Raw genomic sequence first — 21488 nt, forward strand, 5'->3', positions numbered from 1 at the left:
GGGTTCCTGGACAGCTTTGAAGTCAGAATCTTCAGATATACCTGTAAATATTTAATGTACAGTAGAATAGCTAAAGCTGACCAGTAATGTACAAGATGCCTACCAACTACAAATCCTGTGTGAAGCTTCCTCAATTCTAGGGTGGAAACTGGATCCGTACTCTTTTCTGGATCCTTAATCACATGTTAAACTCTTCAGTTTTAATTCACATGAGTCAAGGCAACATTCTAATTTTAAAGACCTCTTGGTTTATAGGTCCCAAGATTTGTGGTGAAAAATAGGATTTTCTAAATTATACTTGTGTAAAATAATTTCACAACAGGCATTTACAATGCAATAGGTCTCGCAATTACATTATTTTGAGCTATTGATATTGTAAATGGCAATGCCTTTATAAAAAGTAAAAGGCATTATTTACAATACCAAAAGCAACACCTATTGCATAGCGCGGTGTCTGAAGACGGTGCCGCGTTTTATTAAAGTAAAGTGTGTTGGGGCAGAGAGAGAAGACAAAAAGAGTGCCACAGATCGGCACACACAGAGGTTTGTTTATACTATGTAGGAATAACCCCAGCTAGGTCTATATACAAACATGGAGATGAGCTTTGCCCCCCGCATGTTCACAGACATAGAAAGGACTTTGAGAGTGCTCTGTAGCTGCAGATGACTTTCAATAATTTGACCGGAAATCCATTTTGGGTTTTGTAGATTGGTTTGTGGCTTGTATTTGTTTGAAGTCACTGAATATTTGAGGGTGGTGTAAAGTACCGAGTAGATACTCTGCAGCATAGATTGTGAAACCTAGTTGACAGGGTACAGCAAGCAATCAGCCTTACAATGTACATAAAAAAAATCAGGTTGTACATTATATCTTTATAATACTAAGCGACCGTAGGATAAGAGTGTGGCCTAATAATCTTTTATATGAGACAATGCAGGCACCCTTGAAGTAGTAGGTGTACTGTGAGTTTTCAGAAAAGTCACAAAGGAACAACCCAGTTTCTTGGATGAATAGGACTCAAGGATGAATCTTATTGACCAAGCTTACATACTAGAGTCCCTCTCGCTTCTGGCCGCTAGCAATGCCCTTGCAATTGGGTATCTTAATGTACAGCCTAAAACGTGCACTAAAGTGGTTACTAAGTAGCCATATGATAGCCCTATAATTATGAACTTTACGAGACAGACCACTTCTAAAGACATTTGCCTCACCATATTTAAAGCACATCTTTGAACAAAAACTTGCCATATAAGCCAAGCTCTACCCAACATCTTATCCATTCATTCATTCATTCAAATGACGCCAGAAACACACTAAATATTGGCGGTTTCTCTTGGTCCCTCTAGGGGTATGAAACACTATACAAGAGCTACATTAAAGAACAAAATGTAGGTTGTTTTGTAGTCTATATAACCCACAACGAGGGGGCACAGGTGTCTATGGTGTGCCTTATGTATTGTGCTATGGATGGTTTCAAGGAATAGGGTCAGGAGTACTTTAAGCATGGTGGATGAGATTATCAATGTTAAGATGGCAAATGTCTGACATCAAGGCTATAAATGTATTGAACAGAACATTTTTGTAGGGGCAGATAGACTGGATGCTGATTTTCAAGTGAGTTGTGTAGGATGAATGAAGAAAAGTTTATTTTATGATGCAATCAAGTTACAAAAAAGGAAATAAATAGGCCATGCTGGAAGACAAGCAGCTTCAAGTGTGAGAGGGTCTTTCAAGCCAGACTTACAAAATTAGGATTTCTAAATCTCCAAAATGTTCTGAAGCTAGAGAAGTCCCCTATCAAGTAATTTGAACACCCTTCAAATAAAATTTTGATTTGCAAAAGTGAGCAGTATGTAGAAATAATCCCACCTTTGCTGTGCCAGGAGGGAAATTAGAAGTTGGACATTGCAGGCAAGCATAAGGAAGATCTTAATTGAACTGCAGGGTTTTGACTTCTGCCAGTTTGAGTCACAAACATTATATTAACTTACTTTTGGATTTCTGTCAACTACATCTTTCACTTCAGTGGCTATTATCTCTAATATCACGAACGTAAGCAACATAGCCTATAATTGGATTTTTAAAGGGATCGATTTCATAATATTGCTCCTTTATGCCTGAAGCCTTCATCCCATTTTTGTAGTGGTAATAGGATGGGGGGGGGGGGGGGGGGGGGGGGGTCTGAGATTGAGCATGCAAGTATTTTTTTTAAATGTATTATAGAGTAATATTGGGGTAAGCCATGGAAGATTTTATAAGTCATGCAGGATTTTTTGGTGGCAGCCAGTGAATTGGTCACTTATTTTAAGCCTAAAAAGTGATCTTACATGGGCGTTTTAGATTTTAAAAAAATGTGTAAGACTGGTGATAGACCTGTATGGGAGGCTAGGGCAGGCAGCATTGACAGTCAAAGCGTAAAACAAATGCATTGGAGACCCCTCACACGGCAAATAGGTCACAAACGACAAAGCTTCAAACAGTGCAAAGTTCTCAATTTTCATTTTGACATAAACCTACCTGCCAATGTGCTATATGCTTCGTAGGAATGGCAAGGAGCTGTGGAGCGCTGGTGGCATAGTTTTACACCGCAAGACTAATTCAGTTAACATTTAAAAGTTAGAGATTAAAAAACAGCTGGCAAAGTAGTGCCATGCATTTATAATACATTTTAATAGATTTATAACATTTAAACCAAGCCCAACATTCTTAAACCATCAGTAACTTCAAATAAAAAAAGATGGGGCTGACTTTCAAACTTTGAAACCCCTGGGTTTAGCAATAAGCCCTTCACTTTCAAAATAAAAAACATAATTCATAGCATATGCAATCACTGCCAACGTTTTCAAACTAAGGAAAAATATAGAATTCTCAGAAAAGAAACTTGTGACAAATTTAATGAAATTAAGACAAATCGTTGAGCAAAATACACCATGTCCCATCGGCAAACATTTACAACACAGCTTTAAGCTTGAAAACTCTTAATTCACATGAAACCTTCACCTCCCTGTAGAAAAGGTGTAAAGAAAGTGCCCGACAGCTGTATAGCAGGGAGAGTAATTAAGTCCAAAGGCGAGAGAACCAAAAGGGGGAAAATATATGTGAAGACTGACCACGCAAGGGGGGGCGAGGAGGAAGAGATCCACCAAATGGCTAACAGGGGTGTGGGACACCGAATGCAGGCCCGACCACAAGGTAGCCAAACAAATTATGAAAATTCTGAAACCCTTCAAGCTGCATAACTACCAAGTTAAACCCTTGTTTTACTTCGTGTCAAATACCAAACTACTGCTCATTATTGAAGTGAAATAGTAAGCGTACACAAAAAACACAGCTGAAAATGAGCAAGGGCACAAACCTGTACACTTCTTGCAAAGAAATAGATGAAGGAATCCACATCTAAATCATGATCCAGGGATGTCTCAACTAAGTACCGTGGAAAGAAGAAATATGCTTATCATCCCAAAAGAATATATAAAACATAACATTAAAAGCATAGTTTAGAAGGAGGTTAGTGAGACCATACACCGATAATTTATGCTTGGTAAAATGCATGTTATTAGGAGTGTCTTGCTCATAGAATTCAGTGACCAAGAAAATGGAAACCAATTTACTAATTAGCAAAAATGTGCTCTTCCAGGGCTAGGAAGGAAAACTGCCACAGAGAGCAGGCCCCATGGATTCCTGGACAAATACAGACCACAAGCTTCTAACCTAAAGCACACCATCACCAAGGAGAACACTAGCTTAACTGGTTGATTCTCTTCAGAGTGCAAGTTGATTCCATATGGCTCATTCGCACCAGGAACTGAGCTTCACTCCATTTAGAGGACATTGTCAGCTATATAATAACAGTGACAAACACCACCATATAAAGTACAGGGATCAATATGTAACCACCATTTGGACTTACCACCATTAAAACAAGCACAGCTATAATCTCCAGAAAAGCCATTGTGAATTGAAGTGCTTCTCAGCTTTGAAATCAGATTCTGCATCTCGAAACATTCCTGTGAAAAACAAAAACATCAATACAGAAGTGAATACTAGCTCAAAATAAGTGGACGAGAAATGTAGTAGATGCAGGCCAACTACAAATTCTGCGTGAAGTACTTGTCTATTCTAGTTTGAAAATTGGGTCTGTGCGCCTCTTTTCTGGATCCTAAAAAGTTAAACTCTTCAGTTTTAATCCACATCCTCGCCAACTAATATCCTTCATTCATGCATAATTAACTCTGCATAGCAGCCAGTTGGTCATTAGTCCACAAGCACAAAACTACTATGTTGACAAGACAGTCAAATGGCGTAGAACATTCTAAGACACTAAGCTGCAAGTTCACACTTATTTCGACCCATCCTTCTGAGTTGGAAATACGGTTTTATTATCAATGCAAGTGAAGCTAGAAAGATTTGCACTGCAAAACTGAAAGGTTAGCTTACCTGTAGAAGTTTTGCGCTTGAAAACTTTCCAGATTTATGTGCGACTCACATCCAGATAGAACACACACACACACACACACACTAACATGCGTCAAACCTTTGGTTTTTTCAGTGAATTTCATAGGTTTTTTGAATGCTACTTCCTAACTATAACAAGTGAATATATATATATATATATATATATATATATATATATATATATATATATATATATATATATATATATATATATATATATCAGGCAACCCACACTACTTTAGAAGGTGGGACGGACAATTGAATTTAACTTTGTGGAACTGCAGGCAACAGACAACTCGACCAGGGGGGCATTTGATAAAGGAAAAACCCCCGAAACGCGTCATGCCCATGGTCTGAACAGACAATAAATGGTTGATATTCCACGAGCCCCGTGTGCTGCCTGTTTCTTTCTGCTGGAGGAGACGTCTTGGGTAATATTCAGTGGGTTGCCAGTGTTCAGCATTCGTGCTCAACCGCACGCAAGGTGTGCACCCCCCGCAAGTGTCTAATGGGGGTCGCGAAATGGAAGACCCTCTGACTACCCCGCATCAAGCCTGTAATTGACAATGCTGTAAATACAGTCCATACCTGTATGGAGCTACGCCCCTACTTCATTGGCGTTTCCTTTTCCAGGACAGTCTGAAGTGCGAGGAAGGGTGAGAGGCATGTGGAAGTCATCACCTGAGTCCAGAACAATTGCCACAGCTCCCACCAGATGACATGGCACACCGGCTGTTGACCCACCAAGAAAATCGAGCCGTAATTGGTATCGCCGCCGGCATGCATACACTGCTGCATGCCGGGAAATGCAGTTTACTACCAAAGGCAGAGGCGACTCCATGCCGTGTTTATCAGGCAACCCACACTACTTTAGAAGGTGGGACGGACAATTGAATTTAACTTTGTGGAACTGCAGGCAACAGAGACAACTCGACCAGGGGGGCATTTGATAAAGGAAAAACCCCCGAAACGCGTCATGCCCATGGTCTGAACAGACAAAAGGTTGATGTTCCACGAGCCCCGTGTGCTGCCTGTTTCTGCTGGAGGAGACGTCTTGGGCAAAATGAAACCCCTCATTTCCTCATTTTGTTCCTTTTCAAATTAAATGTATTAAGTGTTACCACTTTAGTCCAATCAAGATGACTTAAGGTGTGCCATACTTTTGTCATAAGTAAGACCGTTCTAGTTGTTCTTTAGAACACTCTGGGACATTCTGTCATTGAGCTATAGTTGGGCTACATCTGGCTGATATTTGGGCTCTTTTGTCTCTGGTGGCCATCTTGGGAGACTGCATATCAGAATAGGAGATATATACACATACATATATATACACACACACATATATACACATACATATACACACACACACACACACACACACACATATACACACACATATACACACACATATACACACACATATACACACATATATACATATACACACATACATATATATACATACACATACATATACACATATATACATACATATATACATACACACATACACATATATACATACACATTTTCAGATCGATGTAACCAACACCTTACACTAGAAAAGTATGGAGTGGACAAACTACTGACATACTTATTAGTGTTTATCGCAGCATTAGACAGAACCTCATGATAATGCATGCTACACTAATTACCTATCGCAAGGTCGTAAGTGAACACCAGTAAAAATAGAGCATGCAAACACTGTATAAGAGCTGGTCTCTAATTTCCCGATTACAATCGAGTTGGAAATCTCTAGTCTTGACTAATACATCCTAGCTTCCAACTGTAATAACTTATTACGGGTGACATTTGATAAGGTCTCCAGCCAAGGTAAAGAACAAAACAAGAACAGATTCTATACTTCAGATAGGTCTTTCTAAAAAGAACAATGATCGGCAGAAAGGATATATTTATGGCAAAATGGTAATTTCTTTTACACAATAGGTCATTACAGGAAACTCTGAACCCGTGCAAATTTCTACACTTTATGTACAGCATTTTAGTAATATGACTTATCATACCGCTTCGAATATCTTTTTGCAACAAGCTTACTAGCTTTCATGGAAAAGCGCAAAACACCACTGTTGCAAAGTGCTCATTTTTGGGTGGTCACCCATAGTTTCTTTTAACCCCTTCCGTGCGGGGCGTATTTTCCGCCTGTGCTGACTCCGCCTTGCGCGGGCGGAGTCATGACGGAACAGTTCCGTCATCAGCACAGCTCACCCGTAGCTGATGACGGAACCGTTCTGTCATCAGCATGGAAGGGGTTAAGGACATAGGAGGTTGACTGTTGGCGGTCATTAAACCAATACAAGCCAGATCTAGTGGACAGATTTTTCTTTTTAAGGCGGCACACAATAGAAACTGCTTCGTACGGACATAAGTTACTGTTTTTTCAGGAACAAATTAAAACCTTCAGGGTGGAGAAACAAAAATACAAGCTTTCCAACACATACCAAAACCAATATACGGGCAGACTGCATAAGTGTCTGAACAGCTCGGAAATAGACAAAGCCTCTAAAGCACAGGTCCACCACAAGAAAAAAAAAAAAGCAAGAGAACTAAAAAGCGAGAAGGAAAATGGAAATATATACTGCAACACAATGGTGTTTAGAGAATTCAAGTGCTTTCCTCAATAGGTATGGGAGGAGATGGAGGATTTGATGCACTGCTTCCCTGATCAATACAAGTTTAGGGAAAAAGGTAGAATACTAGATGGGAAGACAATAAATAGAAAAGACATACATAAAGTCAGCCCTTGATGCTGCACACAAAGCCAACCGTCAGTTGTGTAACGGAACACTCCTAAGACCAGTATGACAGAAGGCCCCCTGGCTTCAAACAAAGTCCAGGTATCAATTATTAACATGCCAATTAGTGGGGCAGTCTATTTGTAACATCTGTGGACATGTTACTACAGCAGATGGAGGACAATTAATCAGCCAAGTTATTGAGGTGCCAAACTTATGGTGCATGTGCAAGAGGAGCATGAAACCCAGTAGGAATACTTTGGGCAGTGGATGTTTTTAAATCAACCATGCAACAAGCCTAGACTGCACAAACCAGCATTTCCAATACTATATGTATAAATAGGCAGCCATAACAGTTCCCAAGACAGCTCTTGTCAGAGCCAGAGGAAAAGGCCAAAGTCACCATTCCCAGAGGGCAAGAACTGGCCATAAAGCGGCACCCCAGGCATGCAGACCTCAGATCAGGTCTGTACTGAAGAAAGGATCTAAGAAGGACTGCACTCCTATTCCCTGGACCCAGCAATGACAGGATGCACCAAAGACTGGACAGCAGCTCCTTGGGCTAACAAAGAGGCCAGTGGTACCCTGCATGAGGAAACGTCAACCCCAAGCCCCATACCCAGAAGGTGACTCCAGAGTAGATAATACGCAGCATAGATTGTTAAACCTAATTGACAGGGACAGCTAAGCCTTCAGCCTTACAATGTACTTTTAAAAATCAGGTTGCACATTATATCTTTATAATGCAAAGCGACCATAGGAAAGGAGTGTGTACGCCACAATTAGGAAATTAAACCAGAGGCAATGCGAGCACCCTTGAATTCGTAGTTGCACTAATTTTTCTAAGAAGTGCCAAAGAAACCACAAGACAGCTTCTTGGATGAATAGGACTCAAGGATGAATCTCATTGACTATGCTTACATACCCAAGTGCCTCTCGCTTCTGGATGCTAGCAATGCCCTTGCAATTGGGTATCTTAATGTACAGCATGAAACGTCCACCAAAGTGGTTACTAAGCAGCCATATGTTAACCCCATAATTCTGAACTTTACGAGAGACCACTTCTAAAGAAATTTGCCTCACGATATTTAAAGCACATCTTTGAACACACTTGCCATGTAAGCCAAGCTCCATCCATCTTAATTCGTTCGATTGACACCAGGAACACCGTGAATATTGAATGCGATTCTTGGTCTCTATGGGTATGAAGCACTACGTAAGATAATAAAATACAAAACATAGGTGGTTTTGTAGTCTATCCACTATGAGGGGGCACAGGTGTCTATGGTGTCATGTATTGTGCCAAGGATGGTTTCGAAGTAAAAGGTCAGGTGTACTGTAAGCAGGTTGGAAGAGATTATCAATTTCAAGATGGCAAATGTCAGAAAGCATGGCTATGAATGTATTGAACAGTACTTTTTTGTATGGGCAGAAAATAGATTGTATGCTGATTGTCAAGTGAGTTGTGTAGGATGAAATGTGTATTTTACGATGCAATAAAGTTACAAGAAAGGGACTAATTAGGCCATGCTTGAAGACCAGCAGCATCAAGTGTCAGAGGGTCTTTCGTGCAGACATACATTAGGAATTCTAAGTCTCTAAAATGTTCTGAAGCCAGAGAAGTCCCCTTTCAAGAAATTGAACACCCTGCAAATAAAGGTTTGAGTTCCAGAAGTGAGCAGTATGAAGAAATAATCTAAACTTTGGTGTGCCAGGTGGGGGATTAGGAGTTTGACATTGCAGGCAGGCATAAGGAAGATTTAACGTTAGCTGCGAGGTTTAGACCTCTGCCAGATTAAGTCACAAACATTTTATTAACTTACTTTTGGATTTCTGTAATCTACATCTTTCAATTCAGGAGTCTCTTGGTGCTAAAAAGCACTTACATAAGAACTGCGATGGCTATTAGGGAGCAGTCCACTTTCTGGAATTTTAGCAACCAAGCCTGTAATTGGATTCCTAAACGGATAGAGTTCCATAATATGGCTCTTTCTTGCCTGAAGGCTCCATCACCCCATTTTTTCTATTGCTAATAGGGTACCTCAAAGATGGTTGTTGGTGCGTTTCCGATCGAGCATGTGAGTATCTTTTTTAAATGTATTAGAGGGAAATATGGGAGTACGCCATTGAAGGTTTTCTACATCATGTAGGATTTTTTAAATAGAACTCTCGGTGGCAGGCAGTTAATGTGTAAGACTTTTTTATAAGTGTTTAATCAAAAGAAAAGGACACTTAACAATTCTAAATAAACCATTGGTTAGAAAGATGATACACCCTCAAAAACTCAATGTTGTTCGAATTTAGCGGTATATATGTTTCTGTAAAACAAGAATCGTGGAACATGGAAGCAATATAAGACTGAAAAAGACCACCACAAAGTTATGTACACACTTCGTGGAAATGAACCATTCCTTTGACGATCTACACTGGACAGTGATTGAAATGTCATCAGAAAAATCACAGAACTCAGAGAAAATACTCTATGAAGAGGAACAGCGGTGGGTAAACCGCCTCCAAACTTCTCAGCAAGGCCTCAATGATAATGTACCGTGGCATCAATTTGCCAAATAACAACCTCTTTGATAAACTTATCTTGATTGACAAATTAACATATCAAAAGAATAATACTCGCACTAGCAGTTCAACATGCAGTAGAATCAATGAACTACCGTCCTATGTCTAATTGGGTTCACAGTACTTTTACCTTACCACATAATGTAGAGAAAAATGTTCGCCAAAATTGCAACCACTACAGTTATTTTTTTATAAATAAACCTCATCCCTTACACAGCCTGTAGCCCTTTAAAAAGGAGCGCAATACGTAGAACGAACGTCCGGGGGCAGAGTCCGCACAAGTCGGAGAACTGTATACCATGCGGGTAATGGCGGCTGCGTTTAACTTCTCTGGCATACCGGTAAGATCTACCAGCGGCGTTTCTAATGTTCCACTTCCTTGTCTCCAGCTCTGTGCTCATAGAAGCAGCACCCCCCTGATGGAGAATACGACTTTCCCCAAACAGGTAACAGTGCGAGTTTGTTGTTTTATTGGTTCTTTTGCCTGTGAACTAGATAATTCAGGCGGGAGCGAAGTTACTCTATATCATCTAAACTCCGCTAACACCCTAAATATCTGTGAGAGGTTAATAGACATCGAGACCTGAATATTTGAGGTAACCACAACATCGAGGCTCCGCAACGCTTTATCTATGTGCGAAAGGTTTAAAGACCTGAATAATTGAGGTAACTAAATAAAATAGAATCATTTAGTGCGCAGACTGCTCATTTTTTAGTTAGTTGATTATGATAACTTGGGGGTCATACATCCAGAACTACTAACTCTCTTACATCGACATCGTTGTAGAGAATCCAGAAAGGAACTATATAACATTCTAGACTCCTTTAACCCCTTCCGTGCGGCCGCGATTTTTCCCGTGTGCGGCCTCCGGACGAACACGGGCGGGCTGTGACGAACCCCAGCCGTCATCAGCACACGAGCACCGTAGTGCATGACGGCTGGGGTTCGTCACCAGCATGGAAGGGGTTAATATAGTGTCTGGTTGATACCATTAGAGCCACCTATTCAATATAATTGCCATATAGTACACCAGCAACTACCCAGATACAAACCTTACAATAGACGACAACGCGCTATTTAAGATTATCATCAAAACTGTCACTTTTTCATTTTATTTAATTGCAATGTAATGATATAACCCGCATGATCAGATGTAACTCAATCCTTTGCCCAACAATTTCCCTTCCAATCATTAATACCGTAGCGAAATAAACGCTGATACATGAAGAGGATGATATTAATGTACATTCTCCTCGTCCCTTTCCTCCCCCAATTCATATAAACAGTCGATTGAATTCTTTGTACTGTTGTATATTTCTCTCTCTATTATAGATTGCGGAGAGTTAAAATAACAGAGTACCAAAAAGTGAGAACTCTAAAATACCACACTAATCGTGCGAGTAACCAATTTTTGTATGTTAGTCCTGACGAAAGCTCCACAGACCCTGTAGGGCCAAAAGGAGCTAAAACATGTCGACAAATCTTCCTTTATGAATACTATAAGATCCAGTAACTATCTTTTTGCAGTATCAGTTTATTTTTACGCAAGTAGAATCTCACCTCACATTAAAACACAAGGGTGACTTTCTCCTTTTTAATTTTTTCAAGAATTTTAGTTCTTGTTTTGTTCACATTATCTTTTTGGGGGAAACCCTTAATCTCTGGACACTGCATTCTATAACCAGAGGTGCCTCTGGATGAGGCGGGCAATTGGCACGTATTGGAACATCCAATGATAACTGCCATAACTTCAATGTGGGGCGGATGAAATATATATACCGCTAAATTCGAACAACATTGAGTTTGAGGGCGTTTCATCTTTCTAACCAATGGTTTAGAATTGTTACAAGTGTCCTTTTCTTTTGATTAAACCCACTCACCAGGGGAAATAAAACGGACACAATTGTTTCCTCTTCCCTACCAGTTGATTAATTATTAGACTTTTTTATAATTCTGAATACAGACCTTACCAGGGTGTTTAGGATGTTTGTAAAAAAACAATTTAAGACTGGTAATACGACCTGGAGGGAGTCTAGAACAGGCAGCATTGGCACAGGCAAAGTAAAACAAATGCATTAAAGATCTTTCATGGCGCACAAGTTTCTACTTGTGTTAACGATTTATCGGTAAGAGACATTAGTTAGTGATAGATTCCTTACCTTAAAATATCCCCATACGTCAGACTGGATCCGGAAAGTTTTTACTTAGCAATACCCCTGCACGCCAGTAGGTGGCATCCTGCGGCTCCGCGTCCGTCACTAGCGTAGTCAGTGCCGAGATGACGCCAAGGAGAGTACTTAAGCACCACCCATGCACGCTGACGTCAGTTCTGTACACTAATTTCCACGCCAGGTGCACAGAGCCATGCAAGATACTGACCATTGGTGCATAAAACTAGGGCCCTGAAAGGGATGACCTTGACCCTAGTAATGAGTCCACAGAACGGGGAGGATGGTTGGGATGGTAAGGAATCTATCACTAACTAATGTCTTACAGATAAATCGTTACACAAGTAGTAACTTGTGCATCTGAAAGACACGTTAGTGAGATTCCTTACCTAAGAATAGATACCCCAGCAATACCAATCCTGGAGGTGGGTCTGCGAACAGATCACACCAGAAAGTCAAGGAGCACAGAGCGGCTAAAGCAGCAGTCTCTCCAGACCTGACTGTGAAGGCAGTAGTGTTTGTAAACGTGTGCAGCAAGGTCCACGTAGCTGCCTGACAGATGTCCTGCAAGGGAAGGCCACGTCCCAAGGCAGAAGTGGCTGCAGTTGCCCTGGTCGAATGGGCACGCAGCCCCACAGGAGGCTCCTTCTTGGCCAAGGAGTAACATGCTTTGATGCACAGAATGACCCACCATGAAATGGTGGGTTTGTGCAAGCCCGACCTTTATGGCACCCACGTAGCCAACAAAGAGTTGATCATCCTCCCGGAACTGTTGTGTACGCTGCAGATAGAAAGCAAGAGCACGTTTTGGGTCCAGACGGTATAGCCTCTCCTCTTCCCTGGAAGGATGCATAGGCAGATAGAAGGTGGGAAAAGTGATGGTCTGCCTGATGTGGAAGGGCACGACAACCTTTGGCAAGAAATAAGGACAGGTCCTTAAAACCACCTTGTCCGGATGAACAGAGAAGAAAGGAGATTTAGAAGAAATCGGAGAGGGGACAAATGGATTCTGGTATAGCGCTGGTCAGAACAAAATGGGCCGGGAACCAGGGTAAAGGTGTGATAAACGGCACCCAATGCTGCACCGGGGGTGGAGCAGAGGGGGGCGCCAGAAACGCCACACCTCGTGGCGCCAGGGCCGGAGCCAGCATCGCAGGTTCCTATGGCGCCAGTGGCGGAGCCGCCGGGCTAACAGGATCTGGACGCCGGGCCTGAAGGCGCGCCGGCAGGAGCCCGAGGCCTGTAATGGTGATCCAAGACAGCAAGGAACTGTTGCATTTGTTCATGAGTCGCCATCGGACCCGGGTGTGGCGGGTAGGACGCAGGCCTCCGAGGCTCCAGAGGAGCAGCAGGGGCAAGACCCCTGTCCTCCCGTCCACCTCTGAGGAGTGATTGGAGGACGTCTGAGAGCAAACGCGCTGCTTCGACTTTATGACGACATTACCGGAATCCGAAGGTGAAGACCTGGAGTCTGAGGAGCGACGGCTCCGGTCCCGCGAGCGGCCCCGAGATCCGGAGTGGCGACGTGAAGAATACTGGGCCTCCAGCAACTACTGGCACCTCTCCCTCAAGGTCTTGGGGGCCATGGCACGACAGTTACGGGAGTCCTAATCAGTCTCCTGGCAGTAGAGGCAAACAGGGGGAGGGGGGCGGTCCTGCCACAGACCTATTTCGGCGACAGGCCCCACAAGACTTCAAGCCGGGCATCCCTACGTGCACCAGGAGAATAAAGTGGGAGTCAAAAGTCCCAAAATAGCTGTCAAAAAGTGACCAAGGAACGTTCTCAATTAGGATCTGTGCTTACTGGCGGGGAAAAAGAAAGAACTGACGTCTGCGCACATGGGTGGCGCCCAAGTACTCCCTGTGAGGTCATCTCGGTGCCAACGCCAGAGACGGACGCAGAGCTGCAGGATGCCACCGACTGATGCAGAGGTACTTCTAAGCAATAACTTTCCAGATCCAGTCTGACGCCTGGCGATATTCTACGGTAAGGAATCTTTCACTAACATGTCTTTCAGATAAATGTTTCAATAACGACAAAGCTACAAACAGTGTGCAAAGTTCTCAATTTTCATTTTGACATTAACCTACCTGCCAATGTGTTGCAGGCTTCGCTGGAACAGCAAGGAGCTGTGGAGAGCTGGTGGCATAGTTTCACACTGCGAAAATGGACTAATTCAATTAAAATATAAAAGTTAAAAAGAGTTTAAACAGCTGGCATAAAGTTGTGTAATGCATTTAGAATAGATCTAGAACATATTTAAACCAAAGCCCAACATTCTCAAAACACTAATAACTTCAAGTAACAAGCATTCGCAATGCAATAGGTCTCGCATTAGGAAAGTGTGAGCTATTGGTAATGTAAATGATATTTTTTTAATATGTGTTGGCTTTGAAAATATATAAATTAATGGCATTGTATTCACAAAGTCAATAGCTTACACTTTCCTAATGCAAGTCCTATTGGCTATGGCAATGCTTGTTGGTAGGAAGGACAGTGCTGTTGTGGTGCTGAGTGATGATGTGGTGGTGTCCCAGAGTGATTAGGTTAGAAAAAGTTAAGAATATTGCATTGGAGAAAGGAACACAAACTGTATGGGAAATAGGGAGGTATAGTGTATGGGAGATAGGACAGCCTAAGAAATTAGGCAAATTCAGGGAGACTGTAAAAAATTGGAAGGCTGCGCATATAGGAGAAAGAAAGTCTGGTTGAATGGGAGAAGACTACAGACTGTATGGGAGTAAGGAAGGTAGCTTGTATGGGATAATGTATGATAGAGTGAATGTGTTAAAGGGGGATACAGTGTATGCAAAATAAAATATTTGTATGTAAGACAAATAGACTAATGGAGAAAGGAGAGCAGATTCTGGGAGAAGTTAAGACAGAAGGCACACCCTAAACAAGCATTGGAAATGCAATAGGTCTCGCAGCATTAGAGTTAGTGCTTTTAGAATTGTTTATGGGTTTTTTTTGTAAATCTTTAGCATTTTTGTTTCCTGTAGCCAATGCTAAAGAATTACAAATAAAAAAAAGCCATAAACAAATCTAAAAGCTCTAACTCAAATGCTCCGAGACCTATTGCACTGTGTGAGGGTGAGGGGTTGAGGGTGAGTGAGGGTGAGTGAGGGTGAGTGAGGGTGAGGGTGAGTGAGGGTGAGTGAGGGTGAGTGAGGGTGAGTGAGTGAGGGTGAGTGAGGGTGAGTGAGTGAGGGTGAGTGAGGGGTTGAGGGAGAGTGAGGGTGAGTGAGAGTGAGGGTGAGTGAGGGTGAGTGAGGGTGAGTGTGAGTTAGGGTGAGGGGTTGAGGGTGGGTGAGGGGTTGAGGGTGAGTGAGGGTGAGAGAGTGAGGGTGAGTGAGAGTGAGGGTGAGTGAGAGTGAGTGAGGGTGAGTGAGGGTGAGTGAGAGTGAGTGAGGGTGAGTGAGGGTGAGTGAGGGTGAGTGAGGGTGAGGGTGAGTGAGGGTGAGTGAGGGTGAGTGAGGGTGAGTGAGGGTGAGTGAGGGTGAGTGTGAGTTAGGGTGAGGGGTTGAGGGTGGGTGAGGGGTTGAGGGTGAGGGGTTGAGGGTGAGGGGTTGAGGGTGAGGGAGGGTGAGTGAGGGTGAGTGAGGGTGAGTGAGGGTGAGTGAGGGTGAGTGAGGGTGAGTGAGGGTGAGTGAGGGTGAGTGAGTGTGAGTTAGGGTGAGGGGTTGAGGGTGAGTGAGGGTGAGGGGTTGAGGGTGAGTGAGAGTGAGGGTGAGTGAGAGTGAGGGTGAGTGAGAGTGAGTGAGGGTGAGTGAGGGTGGGTGAGGGTGAGTGAGGGTGAGTGAGTGAGGGTGAGTGAGGGGTTGAGGGAGAGTGAGGGTGAGTGAGAGTGAGAGTGAGAGTGAGGGTGAGTGAGGGTGAGTGTGGGTTAGGGTGAGGGGTTGAGGGTGGGTGAGGGTGAGGGGTTGAGGGTGAGTGAGAGTGAGGGTGAGGGGTTGAGGGTGAGTGAGGGTGAGTGAGGGTGGGTGAGGGTGGGTGAGGGGTTGAGGGTGAGTGAGGGTGAGGGCGAGTGAGGTGTTGAGGGTGAGGGGTTGAGGGTGAGTGAGAGTGAGGGTGAGTGAGGGTGAGGGGTTGAGGGTGAGTGAGGGTGAGTGAGGGTGAGTGAGGGTGGGTGAGGGGTTGAGGGTGAGTGAGGGTGAGGGCGAGTGAGGTGTTGAGGGTGAGGACGAGTGAGGTGTTGAGGGTGAGTGAGGGTGAGGGGTTGAGGGTGAGGGTAGGTGAGGGGTTGAGGGTGAGTGAGGGTGATGCTGAGGGGTTGAGGGTGAGGGGTTGAGGGTGAGTGATTGAGGGTGATTGAGGGTGAGGGATTGAGGGTGAGTGAGGGTGAGGGGTTGAGGGTGAGTGAGGGTGAGGGGTTGAGGGTGAGTGAGTGAGGGTGGGTGAGGGGTTGAGGGTGAGTGAGTGAGTGAGGGTGAGTGAGGGTGAGGGGTTGAGGGTGAGTGAGGGTGAGGGGTTGAGGGTGAGTGAGGGTGAGTGAGGGTGAGGGGTTGAGGGTGAGTGAGGGTGAGTGAGTGAGGGTGAGTGAGGGTGAGGGGTTGAGGGTGAGTGAGTGAGGGTGGGTGAGGGTGAGTGAGGGTGAGTGAGGGTGAGGATGAGTGAGGGTGAGTGAGGGTGAGGGTGAGTGAGGGTGAGGTTGAGGGTGGGTGAGGGGTTGAAAGTGAGTGAGGGTGGAGGGTGAGGGTGAGTGAGGGTGAGGGGTTGAGGGTGAGTGAGGATGAGTGAGAGTGAGGGGTTGAGGGTGAGGGGGTGAGGGTGAGTGAGGGTGAGTGAGGGTGGCAACGGTATGGGATGTCTCATATTAAAATTACGTGTGACCTGTGAAAACGTGAGTGAGATACCGGCATGCCATGTTCTCTTGTACAAGCGCAATCGGGTGTTCAACAATGCCATAGTGGGCCGGTTCATGGCTACGTGTTCTATCATAAAAATAGTGCAAATGCTCATGTTTAAAAACGTCAAAGCCAAAGGAAAGTGCGATTTAATTTTAAAATCAAATAAGTAGAAAAAAATATATAATTAACAGCCATTAGGTTTAAAACAGAACCAATGCAGGGAAAGGTGTATTTTAAAAGGAGAATAATGATGTTAAAAATCGAACACAACACATAAGGAGGTCCAAGCCCAACGAGCGTGTAATACAAAATAGCAGGTAGCCAAGCAAAACTATCAAAAGTCTATTGTCATTTAAATGAACCCCGGCTGATGCTAGAAAATGGCCAGGTGGAGCAGCATGCTTACATAATGTACATTTTGGTCCGGCATACATTTCCTGCTAAAACACATCAATGCAGAGAGATTATGAGACAGCAATTAGCCTCAGCAGCAGAACGAATGTAATATGCAGGTAGCTGAATCTTTTCCTCCAAGGAGGCGCAGAAAGGCATTGAAAGGAAGCTAGCATCCATGCCCACAAATACAAGAATCTCCTCACAAAACACTGCTTCCTTTTGCTAGGTTTAAAAACAAGGTTGTACTTACTAAAATATGCAGTGTACAACATGGAGCAGCAGCGTTCCTGGTCACACTTTGACCCAGCAAAGCCATCAGTAAATGCAACACTGTAATGGTTTAACCAGAAGGAAACACTATTTCTGGTCGGCCCACAATGAATATATTCATAAACATTCCTACGTTGTCTTCCTTGCAGAACGCCTGCCCGCCTGTTGGCTACAGCTTCGGGAATCCCACCAATCGTCTCTTCTGGGATAACCTCAAGGTGAATGACATCAAGTGGAACTTCGAGAAGTTTCTGGTTGACCCGGATGGGAAGCCCGTCAGACGCTGGCACCCCCGAACCAACGTGTCCGTGGTGAAGCGAGACATCATTGAGTACCTGCGGGCGGCGCGCAGTCCACAGAAAAAGATTTACAATCAAGCCGAGCAGAAGTAGAGACCCCGCGTGCAAGAGGAGGGAGGGGGCGAATGAGAGAGAATGTATGTGAGGTTAAACTAGGGGCACTGATTTTGTGGGTGGACCTTCAGAGATCTCTTGTTTTTAAATATGGGCCTCTGTGCCATCCAAGTGTTTGCCGTAAACATTTCACACATTTCCCAACTTCCCAAAATACAGAGAGATGGCAACATAAAAACAAAATCGGCCTAAAGTACACCCTCGAAATCTCTGCTTCTCTGCCACCTAATATGCCATGTGCGTGTGCCTGTGTGAAAGGCATTGTTTATGGAAGAGTAGGAGTTTGTTCATAAGCTAAAGTAAAAGCAGGTTTTTGCTTTTATGACTGTTATAAAGTATTTCAATGTGTTACAATGAGATGTTTCTTCAGGCATAATTTGAGTTAGTCTTTTAAAGGAAAGTGTTTATAAAGAAATGTCACTGTGTAAAGGACAGGCTGTAGGGGTGGCAAGTGAAACTGACCCAGGAGGGGGGAGGAGGGAGGAGAAATGCGTCTCGGCCGGAGCAGGGGGCGGAGCAGGGAGAGCGGGCTTTGGAATGTAATTGACACGGCCGGCCGGTCGTAAAACTGAAAGCATGGCCGGCCGGCCGTGAAAGCCTTTGATGCGGCAGGGGGCAATGCGAGACGGCGGGGAGGGGGCGGAGCGGGTAAACAAAGACGGACGTGCACGCGCTTTTAAGCTCAATGCGCATGCGCATTGAGCTTAAAAGTCACGGGCACTGCAAGGAATTGCCACGATTCCTTGCAGTGTGGATAAAGAGTGGATAAGTCCCAATACTCTCGCCTTGCTCGATGCGCATGCGCATCGACAGGCGAGACCTAAAACTGTTTATGGGAGAACAGAAGGCTAAGGGGAAAGTTACACCCTACTGCATGGAAGAAAGGATGAGAGACCCTGAAAGAAACAACAGTAGACCTTAAGAGAGAACAAAAGGCAGTTTGCACCGGGAAACAGGAAATTGAAAGGAGGGGTTATGGGAAAAAGGGAGACAGCGAGCAAGGGTAAAAGTAAGAGCATGAGAGAAAGAAAAGCCGACATGGGAAAAAGGAAAGCAGAGAGCAGGGAAGACAGTTCATGGGAGAGAGTAAGGCAGACATAATGGAAAACAAGCATTGGAAATGCAATAGGTCTCGCATTAGAAAAGTTGGAGCTATTGGTCTTGTAAATGAAATATTTTATTTATTTGTTGGTTTTTAAAATAGCTAAATTGATAGCTTTGTCATTTACAACGCCAATAGTTATAACTTTCGCGAATGGGACACCTATAGCATTTGGAATGCAACATGTTTTGTATTTACGTGACATAGATGGCAGCTCTGGTCGTTAGGCCACATCTCTAGAGAGCAGGAGAGTGCAGCAGGTGTGAGAGGGTGAGTGGGTGTGTGAGGGTGAGGGTGGGTGAGGGTGTGGGTGTGTGAGGGTGAGTGAGGGTGTGAGTTGGTGAGGGTGTGAGGTGGTGAGGGTTAGGGGGTGTGAGGGTGACAGAGTGTGTGAGGGTGAGGGGATGAGGGTAAGGGTGTGTGAGGGAGAGGGGGTGATGGTGAGGGTGTGTGAGGATGAGGGGGTGAGGATGTGAAGGCGCGTTAGGCAGTGTATGTTTTAACGCTCGGAATATCATAATTAATAGTTCTGTTCATAAAGTTGTCATCTGGAAATATTATGTTTTCCCGTTCAGAACGACGGCAGCCTTAATACAGGCGACAAGGCGGCCATCTTGGGTAGGGCTAATTTTCACGTTCGTAATTACAGCTGGACTACCGTTGTGGAACGCAATACTACCCTGTTAACAGACAATGAGCCTTGAGTAGAGACGGTCGTCAGTCCCAAAAAAGTAAAGCTTGAATACCCAGCAGTAACACCAAAGGCCATTTTGAAACGGGTTAATGTCCGTCTGATGTACAGAACAGCAGGTCAATGAGCGGAATCATACTTTTCAGTAGTAGGCATGAAGCCCGGCCCATCTGTTTACGTTTTCCAGTCTGGTCGCACAACTTTGTTTATCCCCTAACCGTCAACTTTAGGGAGCCGTGGGGGGCGACGGGGTTTAGAGAAACAGAACTACATTTTCCTATTTAACTTGTTTTGCAGGCAAGCTCTCTTTAAGTACAATGGTAACGTTGCATTTTATGTTAACTATAAGTACTGTTGGTATATACGTTGCAATGAGCTGCATGCTATTAAGGTAACGTGTTTTCTTTCTCGAATAGTAGCGGATTGTCAGTTGTCTCTGTTGAAGGACTTAATGAAGTAAACCCAAATGAGGTACTAGCAGTGGTTTCCGCATCTTGGAGCCCTGTCAAGTTGGCGTCGCTCGTGGCGTGTTGTGGGTTAAGTTAATGTCATTCTTCATAGAGGCGGATCTCCGGGTTGTTATGCATTGTGGACAGGTGCGTGGTCTGGACAGTTGGATCATTGGAAATTTAGTTTTGGCCTAGACATGTTAACGTTCTGGGGCGATAGACTTGCTCGATGGGAAGAGGATCAGTTTGGCCACTGTATACGTACTTCTGGGACAGCTGACTCGTGCTACCCCAATAGTTAATGAGTGGGCACTATGTATCAGAAGGTTACTCTCGTTAACAAGAGAAACACCGAGCACGGCGTCAGTGTTTGAATTGCTGGGGGGTAGGGGGTAAGTGGTGATTTAAAAAAAAATGCGACACGGCGGGCAGGGGAGGGGGCGGAGCGGGGAGAGGAGAGGGAACAGACGGAGGGAAGGCCAGATAAGGGGAGGGGGGAGGAGAAATGCGACACGGCGGGCAGGGGAGGGGGCGGAGCGGGGAGAGGGAACAGACGAAGGGAAGACAGATAAGGGGAGGGGGAGGAGAAATGCGACACGGCGGGCAGGGGAGGGGGCGAGGGGGGAGGAGAAATGCGACGTGCGGATGAGGGAACTGATGTGCACGCGCTTTAAAGCTCAATGCACATGCGCATTGAGCTTAAAAGTCACGGGCACTGCAAGGAATCGCCACGATTCCTTGCAAGTTGGACAAAGAGTGGATAAGCCCCCATAGTCTCGCTTGCTCGATGCGCATCGACAGGCGAGACCTAAAAAGGGAAGGCTGACAGTATGGGAGAAAGGGAAAAAAGCTAGAAAGCATGGGAGAAAGGAAGGCTGAGATCGTGGGTGACAGCAAGGCAGACATGGGAAAAGGAAGGTGAAGGGCATGGGGGAAAGGGAAGCAGAGTGAGGGAAAAACAAAGGCAGAGTGCATGGGAAAAATGAGGGATAAACGAAGGCAGAGTGCATGGGAAAAATGAAGACGGACAGCAAGGGAGAAAGGATAGGAGAGTGCATGGGAGAAAGGAAGGCAGAGATCATGGGAGAAGAAAAGCAGAGTGCATGAGAAACTTGAGGCACAGTGCACAGAAAATAATGTAAGGTAGACTAGGAGAAAGTAAGCAAACGTTATCACAAAGCAAAGAGCGTATGTGAAAAAAGAAGGCAGCTAATGTGACAAAAGGGAAAGCAAAGAATGGCAGTAAGGAAGACTGCGTGTGGGAGGAAACTATGGAGAAAAGAAAGCAGAGAGTGAATTAAAGAAAAGTACAGAGCTTAGCAGAATGGAAAATAGCAAGAAAAATGAAAGTGATTTAAGAATGT

The 21488-nt window shown here is 44.3% G+C and overlaps 1 long non-coding RNA gene and 1 other non-coding gene across 4 annotated transcripts in view; both read right to left on the minus strand.

The window, feature by feature from the left end:
* LOC147727363 (uncharacterized) overlaps positions 1–21488 on the minus strand; it is a 46911-nt gene that overhangs the window by 16907 nt on the left and 8516 nt on the right. Inside the window, exons 3-5 of one of the 3 annotated variants that reach the window (XR_015309327.1) lie at positions 14044–14111; positions 3912–4008; positions 2519–2594 (exon numbers count right to left, since the gene is read on the minus strand). This is a non-coding gene — a long non-coding RNA (uncharacterized LOC147727363). Of the gene's footprint in view, positions 1–2518; positions 2595–3911; positions 4009–14043; positions 14125–21488 lie in introns of all 3 variants that reach the window. The other 2 variants (XR_015309325.1, XR_015309326.1) reach the window with 2 other exon arrangements.
* Positions 3564–3688, minus strand: LOC147727366 (small nucleolar RNA SNORA24). Its single transcript, XR_015309630.1, has one exon. It is a non-coding gene; the product is annotated as a small nucleolar RNA SNORA24 (small nucleolar RNA).

Source organism: Lissotriton vulgaris, chromosome 3_1, assembly GCF_964263255.1.
Source record: "Lissotriton vulgaris chromosome 3_1, aLisVul1.2, whole genome shotgun sequence".
Lineage (NCBI taxonomy): Eukaryota > Metazoa > Chordata > Amphibia > Caudata > Salamandridae > Lissotriton > Lissotriton vulgaris.